We start from the raw sequence: 14,526 nt of genomic DNA, 5'->3' as shown, positions 1-14,526 counted from the left end.
ATTGACTTTCGAATAATCTCGAAAAATTAAAATATCTGTATCCTCCAAACCCTTGGACATACATTGACGTGACTCTGACATGAAGTTGACATATATGTTCCCTCAAAGTGACATAAGTTTTGTCTCTCAGTTTACTACAGATCGGGAGATATTTGCCTTTTGAAAAATTGACTTTCGAATAATTTCGAAAAATTGAAATGTCTCTATCCTCCAAACCCTTGGACATACATTAAAGTGACTCTGACATGAAGTTGACATATACGTTACCTCATAGTGACATAAGGTTTGTCTCTCAGATTCCTACAGATCGGGAGATATTTGCCTTTTCAAAAATTGACTTTCGAATAATTTCGAAAAATTAAAATGTCTCTATCCTCCAAACCCTTGGACATACATTAAAGTGACTCTGACATGAAGTTGACATATACGTTCCCTCAAAGTGACATAAGGTTTGTCTCTCAGATTCCTACAGATCGGGAGATATTTGTCTTTTCAGAAATCGACTTTCGAATAATCACGAAAAATTAAAATGTCTCCATCCTAGAAACCCTTGGACATACATTGACATGACTCTGACATGAAGTTGACATATACGTTACCTCAAAGGGACATAAGGTTTGTCTCTCAGATTCCTACAGATCGGGAGATATTTGCCTTTTCAAAAATTGCCTTTCGAATAATCTCGAAAAATTAAAATGTCTCTATCCTCCAAATCCTTGGACATACATTGACGTGACTCTGGCATGAAGTTGACATATACGTTCCCTCAAAGTGACATAAGTTTCGTCTCTCAGGTTCCTACAGATCGGGAGATATTTGCCTTTTCAGAAATTGACTTTTGAATAATCTCGAAAAATTAAAATGTCTTTATCCTCCAAACCCTTGGACATACATTGATGTGACTCTGACATGAAGTTGACATATACGTTCCCTCAAAGTGACATAAGTGGTGTCTCTCAGGTTCCTACAGATCGGGAGATATTTGCCTTTTCAAAAATTGACTTTCGAATAATCTCGCAAAATTAAAATGCCTCTGTCCTTCAAACCCTTGGACATACATTGACGTGACTCTGACATGAAGTTGACATATACGTTCCCTCAGAGTGACATAAGTTTTGTCTCACAGATTCCTACAGATCGGGAGATATTTGCTTTTGAAAAATTGACTTTCGAATAACCTTGAAAAATTAAAATGTCTCTATCCTCCAAACCCTTTTACATACGTTGACGTGACTCTGACATGAAGTTGACATATACGTTCCCTCAAAGTGACATAAGTTCTGTCTCTTAGATTCCTACAGATCGGGAGATATTTGCCTTTTCAAAAATTGAATTTCGAATAATCTCGAAAAATTTAAATGTCTCTATCCTCCAAACTCTTGGACATACATTGACGTGACTCTGACATGAAGTTGACATATACGTTCCCTCAAAGTGACATAAGTTTTAGCTCTCAGATTGCTACAGATCGGGAGATATTTGACTTTTCATAAACTGACTTTCTATAATCTCGAAAAAATAAAATGTGTTTATCCTCCAAACCCTTGGACATACATTGACGTGACTCTGACATGAAGTTGACACGTACGTTCCCTCAAAGTGACATAAGTTTTGTCTCTCAGATTCCTACAGATCGGGAGATATTTGCCTTTTCAGAAATTGACTTTCGAATAATCTCGAAAAATTGAAATGTCTCTCTACTCCAAACCCTTGGACATACATTGACGTAAATCTGACATGAAGTTGACATATACGTTCCCTCAAAGTGACATAAGTTTTGTCTCTCAGATTCCTAAGATCGGGAGATATTTGCCTTTTCAAAAATTGACATTCGAATAATCTCGAAAAATTAAAATATCTCTGTCCTCCAAACCCTTGGACATACATTGACGTGCCTCTGACATGAAGTTGACATATACGTTTCCTCAAAGTGACATACGTTTCGTCTCTCAGGTTCCTACAGATCGGGAGATATTTGCCTTTTCATAAATTGACTTTCGAATAGTCTCGAAAAATTAAAATATGACTATCCTCCAAACCCTTTTACATACATTGACGTGACTCTGACATGAAGTTGACATATACGTTCCCTCAAAGTGACATAAGTGTTGTCACTGAGATTTCTACAGATCGGGATATATTTGCCTTTTCTTAAATTGACTTTCGAATATTCTCGAAAAATTAAAAATTCTCTATCCTCCAAACCCTTGGACATACATTGAAGTGACTCTGGCATGAAGTTGACATATACGTTACCTCAAAGTGACATAAGGTTTGTCTCTCAGATTCCTAGAGATCGGGAGATATTTGCCTTTTCAAAAATTGACTTTCAAATATTCTGGAAAAATTAAAATTCTCTATCCTCCAAACCCTTGGACATACATTGACGTGACTCTGGCATGAAGTTGACATATACGTTCCCTCAAAGTGACATAAGGTTCGTCTCTCAGGTTCCTACAGATCGGGAGATATTTGTTTTTTCAGAAATTGACTTTCGAATAATCTCGAAAAATTAAAATGTCTTTATACTCCGAACCCTTGTACATACATTGATGTGACTCTGACATGAAGTTGACATATACATTCCCTCAAAGTGACATAAGTGGTGTCTCTCAGATTTCTACAGATCGGGAAATATTTGCCTTTTCATAAATTGCCTTTCGAATAATCTCGAAAAATTAAAATGCCTCTGTCCTTCAAACCCTTGGACATACATTGACGTGACTCTGACATGAAGTTGACATATACGTTCCCTCAAAGTGACATAAGTTTTGTCTCTCAGATTCCTACAGATCGGGAGATATTTGCCTTTTAAAAAATTGACTTTCGAATAATCTCGAAAAATTTAAATGTCTCTATCCTCCGAACTCTTGGACATACATTGACGTGACTCTGACATGAAGTTGACATATACGTTCCCTCAAAGTGACAAAAGTTTTAGCTCTCAGATTCCTACAGATCGGGAGATATTTGACTTTTCAGAAATTGACTTTCTATAATCTCGAAAAATTAAAATGTGTTTATCCTCCAAACCCATGGACATACATTGACGTGACTCTGACATGAAGTTGACATGTACGTTCCCTCAAAGTGTCATAAGTGTTGTCTCTCAGATTCCTAAAATCGGGAGATATTTGCCTTTTCAAAAATTGACTTTCGAATAATCTCGAAAAATTAAAATGTCTCTATCCTCCAAACTCTTTTACATACATTGAAGTGACTCTGACATGAAGTTGACATATACGTTCGCTCAATGTGACATAAGTTTTGTCTCTCAGATTCCTACAGATCGGGAGATATATGCCTTTTCAAAAATTGACTTTCGAATAATCCCGAAAAATTAAAATATCTCTATCCTCCAAACCCTTTTACAAACATTGACGTGACTCTGACATGAAGTTGACATATACGTTCCCTCAAAGTGACATAAGTGTTGTCACTCAGATTTCTACAGATCGGGATATATTTGCCTTTTCAAAAATTGACTTTGGAATAATATCGAAAAATTTATATGTGTTTATCCTCGAAACCCTTGGACATACGTTGACGTGACTCTGACATGAAGTTGACAAATACGTTCCCTCAAAGTGACATAATTTTGTCTCTCAGATTCCTACAGATCGGGAGATATTTGCCTTTTCAAAAATTTACTTTCGAATAATCTCGAAAAATTAAAATATCTCTGTCTTCCAAACCCTTGGACATACATTGACGTGACTCTGACATGAAGTTGACATATACGTTCCATCAAAGTGACATAAGTTTTGTCTCTCAGATTCCAACAGATCGTTAGATATTTGCCTTTTCAAAAATTGACTTTTAATAATCTCGAAAAATTAAAATGTCTCACTCCTCCAAACCCTTGGTCATACATTGACGTGCCTCTGACATGAAGTTGACATATACGTTACCTCAAAGTGACATAAGTTTTGTCTAACAGATTAAAACAGATCGGGAGATATTTGCCTTTTCAAAAATTGACTTTCGAATAATCTCGAATAATTAAAATGTCTCTATCCTCCAAACTCTTGGACATACATTGACGTGACTCTGACATGAAGTTGACATATACATTCCCTCAAAGTGACATAAGTTTTGTATCTCAGATTCCTACAGTTCGGGAGATATTTGCCTTTTCAGAAATTGACTTTCGAATAATCTCGAAAAATTAAAATATCTCTATCCTCCAAACCCTTGGACATACATTGACGTGACTCTGACATGAAGTTGACATATACATTCCCTCAAAGTGACATAAGTGTTGTATCTCAGATTCCTACAGATCGGGAGATATTTGCCTTTTCAAAAATTTACTTTCGAATAATCTCGAAATATTTAAATTGTGATTTTCCTCTAAACCCTAGGACATACATTGACATGACTCTGACATGAAGTTGACATATGCGTTCCCTCAAAGTGACATAAGTGTTGTCTCTCAGATTCCTACAGATCGGGAGATACTTGCCTTTTCAAAAATTGACTTTGGAATAATCTCGAAAAATTAAAATGTGTTTATCCTCTAAACCCTTGGACATACAATGACATGACTCTGACATGAAGTTGACATATACGTTCCCTCAAAGTGACATAAGTTATGTCTCTCAGATTTATACAGATCGGGAGATATTTGCCTTTTCAGAAATTGACTTTCGAATAATCTCGAAAAATTAAAATGCTACTATCCTCCAAACCCTTGGACATACATTGACGTGACTCTGACATGAAGTTTACATATACGTTCCCTCAAAGTAACATAAGTATTGTTTCTCAGATTATTACAGATCGGGAGATATTTGCCTTTTCAAAATTTGACTTTCGAATAATCTCGCAAAATTAAAATGCCTCTGTCCTCCAAACACTTGGACACACATTGACGTGCATCTGACATGAAGTTGACATATACGTTCCCCCAAAGTAACATATTGTTTGTCTCTCAGTTTCCTACAGATCGGGAGATATTTGCCTTTTCAAAAATTGACTATCAAATAATCTCGAAAAATTAAAATATGTCTACCCTCCAACCCCTTGGACATACATTGACGTGACACTGACATGAAGTTGACATATACGTTCCCTCAAAGTGACATAAGTTTTGTCTCTCAGATTCCTACAGATCGGGAGATATTTGCCTTTTCAAAAATTGACTTTCGAATAATCTCGAAAAATTAAAATGTCTCTATCCTCCAAACTCTTGGACATACATTGACGTGACTCTGACATGAAGTTGACATATACGTTCCCTCAAAGTGACATAAGTGGTGTCTCTCAGATTCCAACAGATCGGGTGATATTTAAATTTTCAGTAATTGACTTTCGAATAATCTCGAAAAAATAAAATGTCTCACTCCTCCAAACTCTTGGACATACATTGACGTGACGTTGACATGAAGTTGACATATACGTTCCCTCAAAGTGACATAAGTTTTGTCTCTCAGATTCCTACAGATCGGGAGATATTTGCCTTTTCATAAATTGACTTTCGAATAATCTCGAAAAATTAAAATGTCTCTATCCTCCAAACCCTTGGACATACATTGACGTGACTCTGACATGAAGTTTACATATACGTTCCCTCAAAGTGACATAAGTGTAGTCTCTCAGATTCCTACAGATCGGGAGATATTTGCCTTTTCAAAAATTGACTTTCGAAAAATCTTGCAAAATTTAAATGCCTCTGTCCTCCAAACACTTGGACACACATTGACGTGAATCTGACATGAAGTTGACATATACGTTCCCCCAAAGTAACATATTGTTTGTCTCTCAGTTTCCTAGAAATCGGGAGATATTTGCCTTTTCAAAAATTGACTATCAAATAATCTCGAAAAATTAAAATATCTCTATCCTCCAACCCCTTGGACATACATTGACGTGACTCTGACATGTAGTTGACATATACGTTCCCTCAAAGTAACATAAATTTTGTCTCTCAGATTCCTACAGATCGGGCGATATTTGCCTTTTCATAAATTGACTTTCGAATAATCTCGAAAAATTAAAATGTCTCTATCCTCCAAACTCTTGGACATACATTGACGTGACTCTGACATGAAGTTGACATATACGTTCCCTCAAAGTGACATAAGTGTTGTCTCTCAGATTCCTTCAGATCGGGAGATATTTGAATTTTCAAAAATTGACTTTCGAATAATCTCGAAAAATTAAAATATCTCTATCCTCCAATCCTTTGGACATACATTGACGTGACTCTGTCATGAAGTTGACATATACGTTCCCTCAGAGTGACATAAGTGTTGTCTCTCAGATTCCTTCAGATCGGGAGTTATTTGAATTTTCAAAAATTGACTTTCGAATAATCTCGAAAAATTTAAATGCCTCTGTCCTCCAAACCCTTGGACATACTTTGACGTGGCTCTGACATGAAGTTGACACATACGTTCCCTCAAAGTGACATAAGTTTTGTATCTCAGATTCCTACAGATCGGGAGATATTTGCCTTTTCAAAAATTGACTTTCGAATAAACTCGAAAAATTAAAATATATCTATCCTCCAAACCCTTTGACATACATTGACGTGACTCTGACATGCAGTTGACATATACGTTACCTCAAAGTGACATAAGTTTTGTCTCTCAGATACCAACAGATCGGGAGATATTTGCCTTTTCAAAAATTGACTTTGGAATAATCTCGAAAAATTAAAATGTGTTTATCCTCTAAACCCTTGGACATACATTGACATGACTCTGACATGAAGTTGACATATACGTTCCCTCAAAGTGACATAAGTTTTGTCTCTCAGATTCCTACAGATCGGGAGATATTTGCCTTTTCAGAAATTGACTTTCGAATAATCTCGAAAAATTAAAATGCCTCTATCCTCCAAACCCTTGGACATACATTGACGTGACTCTTATATGAAGTTTACATATACGTTCCCTCAAAGTGACATAAGTATTGTCTCTCAGATTCCTACAGATCGGGAGATATTTGCCTTTTCAAAAATTGACTTTCGAATAATCTCGAAAAATTAAAATTCCTCTGTCCTCCAAACACTTGGACACACATTGACGTGAATCTGACATGAAGTTGACATATACGTTCCCCCAAAGTAACATAAGTTTTGTCTCTCAGATTCCTACAGATCGGGAGATATTTGCCTTTTCAAAAATTGACTATCAAATAATCTCGAAAAATTAAAATGTCTCTATCCTCCAAACTCTTGGACATACATTGACGTGACTCTGACATGAAGTTGACATGTACGTTACCTCAAAGTGACATACGTTTTGTCTCTCAGATTCCAACAGATCGGGAGATATTTGCCTTTTCAAAAATTGACTTTCGAATAATCTCGAAAAATTAAAATGTCTCTATCCTCCAAACTCTTGGGCATACATTGACGTGACTCTAACATGAAGTTGACATATATGTTCCCTCAAAGTGACATAAGTGTTGTCTCTCAGATTCCTACAGATCGGGATATATTTGCCTTTTCAAAAATTGACTTTGGAATAATCTCGAAAAATTAAAATGTGTTTGTCCTCTAAACTCCTGGACATACATTGACATGACTCTGACATGTAGTTGACATATACGTTCCCTCAAAGTGACATAAGTTTTGTCTCTCAGATTCCTACAGATCGGGAGATATTTGCCTTTTCAGAAATTGACTTTCGAATAATCTCGTAAAATTAAAATGCCTCTATCCTCCAAACCCTTGGACATACGTTGACGTGAATCTGACATGAAGTTGACATATACGTTCCCTCAAAGTGACATAAGTTTTGTCTCTCAGATACCTACAGATCGGGAGATATTTGCTTCTTCAAAAATTGACTTTCAAATAATCTCGAAAAATTAAAATGCCTCTATCCTCCAAACCCTTGGACATACATTGACGTGACTCTGACATGAAGTTTACATATACGTTCCCTCAGAGTGACATAAGTATTGTCTCTCAGATTCCTACAGATCGGGAGATATTTGCCTTTTCAAAAATTGACTTTCGAATAATCTCGCAAAATTAAAATGCCTCCGTCCTCCAAACACTTGGACACACATTGACGTGAATCTGACTCGAAGTTGACATATACGTTCCCCCAAAGTAACATATTGTTTGTCTCTCAGTTTCCTACAGATCGGGAGATATTTGTCTTTTCAAAAATTGACAATCAATAATCTCGAAAAATTAAAATATGTCTAACCTCCAACCCCTTGGACATACATTGACGTGACTCTGACATGAAATTGACATATACGTTCCCTCAAAGTGACATAAGTTTTGTCTCTCAGATTCCTACAGATCGGGAGATATTTGCCTTTTCATAAATTGACTTTCGAATAATCTCGAAAAATTAAAATGTCTCTATCCTCCAAACTCTTGGACATACATTGACGTGACTCTGACATGAAGTTGATATATACGTTCCCTCAAAGTGATATAAGTGTTGTCTCTCAGATTCCTACAGATCGGGAGATATTTGCCTTTTCAAAAATTGACTTTCGAATAATCTCGCAAAATTAAAATGCCTCTGTCCTCCAAACCCTTGGACATACATTGACGTGACTGTGACATGAAGTTGACATACACGTTCAATCAAATTGGCATAAGTTTTGTCTCTCAGATTCCTACAGATCGGGAGATATTTGCCTTTTAATAAATTGACTTTCGAATAATTTCGAAAAATTAAAATTTCTCTATCCTGCAAACCCTTGGACATACATTGACGTGACTCTGACATGAAGTTGACATATACGTTACCTCAAAGTGACATAAGTTTTGTCTCTCAGATTCCTACAGATCGAGAGATATTTGCCTTTTCAGAAATTGACTTTCGAATAATCTCGAAAAATTAAAATCTCTCTATCCTCCAAACCCTTGGACATACATTGACGTGACTCTGACATGAAGTTGACATATACGTTCCCTCAAAGTGACATAAGTGGTGTCTCTCAGATTCCTACAGATCGGGAGATAATTGCCTTTTCAAAAATTGACTTTCGAATAATCTCGAAAAATTAAAATGCCTCTGTCCTCCAAACCCTTGGACATACGTTGACGTGAATCTGACATGAAGTTGACATATACGTTCCCTCAAAGTGACATAAGTTTTGTCTCTCAGATACCTACAGATCGGGAGATATTTGCCTTTTCAGAAATTGACTTTCGAATAATCTCGAAAAATTAAAATATCTCTAACCTCCAAACCCTTGGACATACATTGACATGAGTCTGACATGAAGTTGACATATACGTTCCCTCAAAGTGACATAAGTTTTGTCTCTCAGATTCCAACAGATCGGGTGATATTTAAATTTTCATTAATTGACTTTCGAATAATCTCGAAAAATTAAAATGTCTCACTCCTCCAAACTCTTGGACATACATTGACGTGACTTTGACATGAAGTTGACATATACGTTCCCTCAAAGTGACATAAGTTTTGTCTCTCAGATTCCTACAGATCGGGAGATATTTGCCTTTTCATAAATTGACTTTCGAATAATCTCGAAAAATTAAAATGTCTCTATCCTCCAAACCCTTGGACATACATTGACGTGACTCTGACATGAAGTTTACATATACGTTCCCTCAAAGTGACATAAGTGTAGTCTCTCAGATTCCTACAGATCGGGAGATATTTGCCTTTTCAAAAATTGACTTTCGAAAAATCTTGCAAAATTAAAATGCCTCTGTCCTCCAAACACTTGGACACACATTGACGTGAATCTGACATGAAGTTGACATATACGTTCCCCCAAAGTAACATATTGTTTGTCTCTCAGTTTCCTAGAAATCGGGAGATATTTGCCTTTTCAAAAATTGACTATAAAATAATCTCGAAAAATTAAAATATCTCTATCCTCCAACCCCTTGGACATACATTGACGTGACTCTGACATGTAGTTGACATATACGTTCCCTCAAAGTAACATAAATTTTGTCTCTCAGATTAATACAGATCGGGCGATATTTGCCTTTTCATAAATTGACTTTCGAATAATCTCGAAAAATTAAAATGTCTCTATCCTCCAAACTCTTGGACATACATTGACGTGACTCTGACATGAAGTTGACATATACGTTCCCTCAAAGTGACATAAGTGTTGTCTCTCAGATTCCTTCAGATCGGGAGATATTTGAATTTTCAAAAATTGACTTTCGAATAATCTCGAAAAATTAAAATATCTCTATCCTCCAAACCTTTGGACATACATTGACGTGACTCTGTCATGAAGTTGACATATACGTTCCCTCAGAGTGAAATAAGTGTTGTCTCTCAGATTCCTTCAGATCGGGAGATATTTGAATTTTCAAAAATTGACTTTCGAATAATCTCGAAAAATTTAAATGCCTCTGTCCTCCAAACCCTTGGACATACTTTGACGTGGCTCTGAAATGAAGTTGACACATACGTTCCCTCAAAGTGACATAAGTTTTGTATCTCAGATTCCTACAGATCGGGAGATATTTGCCTTTTCAAAAATTGACTTTCGAATAAACTCGAAAAATTAAAATATATCTATCCTCCAAACCCTTTGACATACATTGACGTGCCTCTGACATGAAGTTGACATATACGTTACCTCAAAGTGACATAAGTTTTGTCTCTCAGATACCAACAGATCGGGAGATATTTGCCTTTTCAAAAATTGACTTTGGAATAATCTCGAATAATTAAAATGTGTTTATCATCTAAACCCTTGGACATACATTGACATGACTCTGACATGAAGTTGACATATACGTTCCCCCAAAGTGACATAAGTTTTGTCTCTCAGATTCCTACAGATCGGGAGATATTTGCCTTTTCAGAAATTGACTTTCGAATAATCTCGAAAAATTAAAATGCCTCTATCCTCCAAACCCTTGGACATACATTGACGTGACTCTGATATGAAGTTTACATATACGTTCCCTCAAAGTGACATAAGTATTGTCTCTCAGATTCCTACAGATCTGGAGATATTTGCCTTTTCAAAAATTGACTTTCGAATAATCTCGCAAAATTAAAATGCCTCTGTCCTCCAAACACTTGGACACACATTGACGTGAATCTGACATGAAGTTGACATATACGTTCCCCCAAAGTAACATAAGTTTTGTTTCTCAGATTCCTACAGATCGGGAGATATTTGCCTTTTCAAAAATTGACTATCAAATAATCTCGAAAAATTAAAATATGTCTATCCTCCAACCCCTTGGACATACATTGACGTGACTCTGACATGAAGTTGACATATACGTTCCCTCAAAGTGACATAAGTTTTGTCTCTCAGATTCCTACAGATCGGGAGATATTTGCCTTTTCAAAAATTGACTTTCTAATAATCTCGAAAAATTAAAATGTCTCTATCCTCCAAACTCTTGGACATACATTGACGTGACTCTGACATGAAGTTGACATGTACGTTACCTCAAAGTGACATAAGTTTTGTCTCTCAGATTCCAACAGATCGGGAGATATTTGCCTTTTCAAAAATTAACTTTCGAATAATCTCGAAAAATTAAAATGTCTCTATCCTCCAAACTCTTGGACATACATTGACGTGACTCTGACATGAAGTTGACATATATGTTCCCTCAAAGTGACATAAGTGTTGTCTCTCAGATTCCTACAGATCGGGATATATTTGCCTTTTCAAAAATTGACTTTGGAATAATCTCGAAAAATTAAAATGTGTTTGTCCTCTAAACTCCTGGACATACATAGACATGACTCTGACATGTAGTTGACATATACGTTCCCTCAAAGTGACATAAGTTTTGTCTCTCAGATTCCTACAGATCGGGAGATATTTGCCTTTTCAGAAGTTGACTTTCGAATAATCTCGTAAAATTAAAATGCCTCTATTCTCCAAACCCTTGGACATACGTTGACGTGAATCTGACATGAAGTTGACATATACGTTCCCTCAAAGTGACATAAGTTTTGTCTCTCAGATACCTACAGATCGGGAGATATTTCCTTTTTCAAAAATTGACTTTCGAATAATCTCGAAAAATTAAAATGCCTCTATCCTCCAAACCCTTGGACATACATTGACGTGACTCTGACATGAAGTTTACATATACGTTCCCTCAAAGTGACATAAGTATTGTCTCTCAGATTCCTACAGATCGGGAGATATTTGCCTTTTCAAAAATTGACTTTCGAATAATCTCGCAAAATTAAAATGCCTCTGTCCTCCAAACACTTGGACACACATTGAGGTGAATCTGACATGAAGTTGACATATACGTTCCCCCAAAGTAACATATTGTTTGTCTCTCAGTTTCCTACAGATCGGGAGATATTTGTCTTTTCAAAAATTGACTATCAAATAATCTCGAAAAATTAAAATATGTCTAACCTCCAACCCCTTGGACATACATTGACGTGAATCTGACATGAAGTTGACATATACGTTCCCTCAAAGTGACATAAGTTTTGTCTCTCAGATTCCTACAGATCGGGAGATATTTGCCTTTTCAAAAATTGACTTTCGAATAATCTCGAAAAATTAAAATGTCTCTATCCTCCAAACTCTTGGACATACATTGACGTGACTCTGACATGAAGTTGACATATACGTTCCCTCAAAGTGGCATAAGGTTTGTCTCTCAGATTCCTACAGATCGGGAGATATTTGCCTTTTCAAAAATTGACTTTCGAATAATCTCGAAAAATTAAAATATCTCTATCCTCCAAACCTTTGGACATACATTTACGTGACTCTGACATGAAGTTGACATATACGTTACCTCAAAGTGACATAAGTGTTGTCTCTCAGATTCCTACAGATCGGGAGATATTTGCCTTTTCAAAAATTGACTTTCGAATAATCTCGCAAAATTAAAATGCCTCTGTCCTCCAAACCCTTGGACATACATTGACGTGACTGTGACATGAAGTTGACATACACGTTCAATCAAATTGGCATAAGTTTTGTCTCTCAGATTCCTACAGATCGGGAGATATTTGCCTTTTAATAAATTGACTTTCGAATAATTTCGAAAAATTAAAATGTCTCTATCCTGCAAACCCTTGGACATACATTGACGTGACTCTGACATGAAGTTGACATATACGTTACCTCAAAGTGACATAAGGTTTGTCTCTCAGATTCCTACAGATCGGGAGATATTTGCCTTTTCAAAAATTGACTTTCGAATAATCTCGAAAAATTAAAATCTCTCTATCCTTCAAACCCTTGGACACACATTGACGTGACTCTGACATGAAATTGACATATACGTTCCCTCAAAGTGACATAAGTTTCGTTTCTCAGGTTCCTACAGATCGGGAGATATTTGCCTTTTCAGAAATTGACTTTCGAATAATCTCGAAAAATTGAAATATCTCTATCCTCCAAACCCTTGGACATACATTGACGTGACTCTGACATGAAGTTGACATATACATTCCCTCAAAGTGACATAAGTGGTGTCTCTCAGATTCCTACAGATCGGGAGATATTTGCCTTTTCAAAAATTGACTTTCGAATAATCTCGGAAAATTAAAATGCCTCTGTCCTTCAAACCCTTGGACATACTTTGACGTGACTCTGACACGAAGTTGACATGTACGTTACCTCAAAGTGACATAAGTTCTGTCTCTCAGATTCCAACAGATCGGGAGATATTTGCCTTTTCAAAAATTGACTTTCGAATAATCTCGAAAAATTAAAATGTCTCTATCCTCCAAACTCTTGGACATACATTGACGTGAGTCTGACATGAAGTTGACATATACGTTCCCTCAAAGTGACATAAGTTTTGTCTCTCAGATTCCTACAGATCGGGAGATATTTGCCTTTTCAGAAATTGACTTTCGAATAATCTCGAAAAATTAAAATGCCTCTGTCCTCCAAACACTTGGAAACACATTGACGTGAATCTGACATGAAGTTGACATAAACGTTCCCCCAAAGCAACATATTGTTTGTCTCTCAGTTTCCTACACATCGGGAGATATTTGCCTTTTCAAAAATTGACTATCAAATAATCTCGAAAAATTCAAATATGTCTATCCTCCAACCCCTTGGACATACATTGACGTGACTCTGACATGAAGTTGACATATACGTTCCCTCAAAGTGACATAAGTTTTGTCTCTCAGATTCCTACAGATCGGGAGATATTTGCCTTTTAAAAAATTGACTTTCGAATAATTTCGAAAAATTAAAATGTCTCTATCCTCCAAACCCTTTGACATACATTGACGTGCCTCTGACATGAAGTTGACATATACGTTACCTCAAAGTGATATAAGTTTTGTCTCTCAGATTCCTACAGATCTGGAGATATTTGCCTTTTCAAAAATTGACTTTCGAATAATCTCGAAAAATTAAAATATCTCTATCCTCCAAACCTTTGGACATACATTTACGTGACTCTGACATGAAGTTGACATATACGTTACCTCAAAGTGACATAAGTGTTGTCTCTCAGATTCCTACAGATCGGGAGATATTTGCCTTTTCAAAAATTGACTTTCGAATAATCTCGCAAAATTAAAATGCCTCTGTCCTCCAAACCCTTGGACATACGTTGACGTGAATCTGACATGAAGTTGACAT

The sequence above is a fragment of the Zootermopsis nevadensis genome, unplaced genomic scaffold (assembly GCF_977971745.1).
Source record: "Zootermopsis nevadensis isolate Lab colony 2312 unplaced genomic scaffold, Znev_1.0 Znev_ptg000068l, whole genome shotgun sequence".
In the NCBI taxonomy this organism is placed as follows: domain Eukaryota; kingdom Metazoa; phylum Arthropoda; class Insecta; order Blattodea; family Termopsidae; genus Zootermopsis; species Zootermopsis nevadensis.
Note: the sequence above shows the minus strand (reverse complement) of the source record.